Below are 2,095 nucleotides of genomic sequence, written 5' to 3' on the forward strand. Positions count from 1 at the left end.
AGACCGATAAATAAACAGTTGTAAATCCTCACTGATAGTTATGGGTAATGAAATTTAAAACAAAATGGGGCAACATTTCATTAACAAGTAGATTGCTAAAACTTAAAAACTGATCATATGATGTGTTTTGCAATAATATCAGAACATAAGAACTTTCAAAAACTGCTGGTCTTAGGATACACTGGTGCCTCTGCTTTGTTTTGTTTTGTTTTATTTTTACATTTCAATTTTTTTCTTTAAGGGGAGTGAGTTGCATATGGGGGAGGGTTAGATGCTTTATAGACAAGGAAAAAAAACTAATAGAACCAATTTATTCATCATAATCTTCATATTCATCTTCTTCATCCTCTTCCTCCTCTTCATACTCTTCATCCTCCTTGTCTTCCTCCTCTTCTATTTTTTTCTTGCTTTTCCCAGCCTTGACGACTTCCTTTTTTGCCACATCAGGCTTTCCTTTTTAGCTTGATATACAACAATATCCTTTTCATGTTTTTCCTTCAGCTTAGCAGCCTTCTTTTCATAAAGCCACTTGTCATCTGCAGGAGAGTTACTCCATATCTCTCCCAGTCTCTTTGCAATGTTGCCAACAGATAGGTCAGGATGCTGTCCTTTGAGTTTTGGGCGATACTCAAAACAAAACAAGAAAAAGATTGAAGGAATCCCCTTGGGTGCATCGGGATCCTTGATCTTCTTTTTTGTTTCCACTTTAGTGGGGGGACATGAGTTTTCATTTCTCTTCCATAATGGGCCCTGTTTGCTTTTGCCACGTCTTCAAATTTTCCTTTGGAAAATTTGGAACATGGTCTTCCATCTCTTTGAGCACTTAGAAAACTGAGAAGTTGGCTGAAGCATCTGGGTGCTTCTTCTCGTGTTCCTCTCATCAAGTTTGCATACAGAACGCATATGATGACATTTTGTATCTTGGCTTCTTAGGATCTCCTCTGCCCATGTTTAATTATTTTCCTCAGCCAGGCACTAAGTCAGCCAGTGCCTGTCTGGTTCTCACTTGCCCTGTCACTGTCTCTATGGAGCTCAATGTACTGCGGTGTCTGTGTCTGGTGAATGTACTCTGGAAAGTAATTTAATAATCAATGTCTATGGACTTGAGAATGTATACACACTACAAGATTACATTTCTACTTTTAAGTTCTATATTGTGGTTGAACTCTCAAATGAAAAGGCATTCTCAAAACTATCATTGCAGCCTTGTTGTACTAACAAAAATTGAAAGGATCATAATTGTGCAAGAATAAGGAAATGGATAAATTAAGAAGAATGTATTAGAATAGTAACAATTTTAAAAATGTACTGGAAGAGTTCATGTCAGCATTCTGTGATTCTCTTACGGAGGTAAGGGATGGTATCTCTAACACTTTATTCATATCTTTATTTATTTGTATCTGCTACATTTTATTTTATAAATATCTGAGGCAGATATTGCCAAATATCAACATTTGTTAAATTGGGGGAAGGGTGCTTCATATTTTGTTATATGGTTGAGACTTGAACAATGTAGTTTTGAACTGTGCAGGCCCACCTTTATGCGGACTATTTCAATAAACACAGTACAGAATGTAAGTGTATTTTCTCTTCCTTATGGTTTTCCTAATAACATTTTCTTTTCTTTAGCTTACTTTATTGTAAGAATACAGTGTATAAGACATATAACATGCAAAATATGTGTTAGTCAACTATTGCTGAGGTTTCTGGTCAGGATTAGGCTAAAATCATTACGTTTTTGGGGAATCAAAAGTTACACATGGAGTGCTTGCTTCGGCAGCACACATACTAAAATGAGAATGATGCAGAGAAGATTAGCACGGCCCCTGCACAAGGGTGACACACAAATTCTTGAAGTGTTCCATATTAAAAAAAAAAAGTCATATATGGGTTTCTGACTGTGTGAGGGTTGGCACTTTTAACTCCCACAAGTTTCAAGGGTCCACTGTATTATTATCTGTACTATTCCATATGTATGAAATAGTTCATAGTTAAAATTAAAATATTTATTTAAATGAAGGCAATACTCAAAATGTTAAGGTGTTTACCTATTCCTTATTTTGCCCCACTGCATAAGTTTGAGACTGTGGCTGTA

At 35.9% G+C, this 2,095-nt stretch overlaps 1 non-coding gene and 1 pseudogene across 1 annotated transcript; one reads left to right on the forward strand and one right to left on the reverse strand.

Annotated features, from left to right (window-relative positions):
* Nucleotides 1–310: 310 nt before the first annotated feature.
* Nucleotides 311–1,103, reverse strand: LOC122488983 (annotated as a pseudogene).
* A 661-nt stretch (nucleotides 1,104–1,764) lies between these two features.
* LOC122490638 lies at nucleotides 1,765–1,871 on the forward strand. The gene has a single exon (XR_006299183.1). It is a non-coding gene; the product is annotated as a U6 spliceosomal RNA (small nuclear RNA).
* The last annotated feature ends 224 nt before the right edge of the window (nucleotides 1,872–2,095 follow it).

This window comes from Prionailurus bengalensis, chromosome B2, assembly GCF_016509475.1.
Source record: "Prionailurus bengalensis isolate Pbe53 chromosome B2, Fcat_Pben_1.1_paternal_pri, whole genome shotgun sequence".
Lineage (NCBI taxonomy): Eukaryota > Metazoa > Chordata > Mammalia > Carnivora > Felidae > Prionailurus > Prionailurus bengalensis.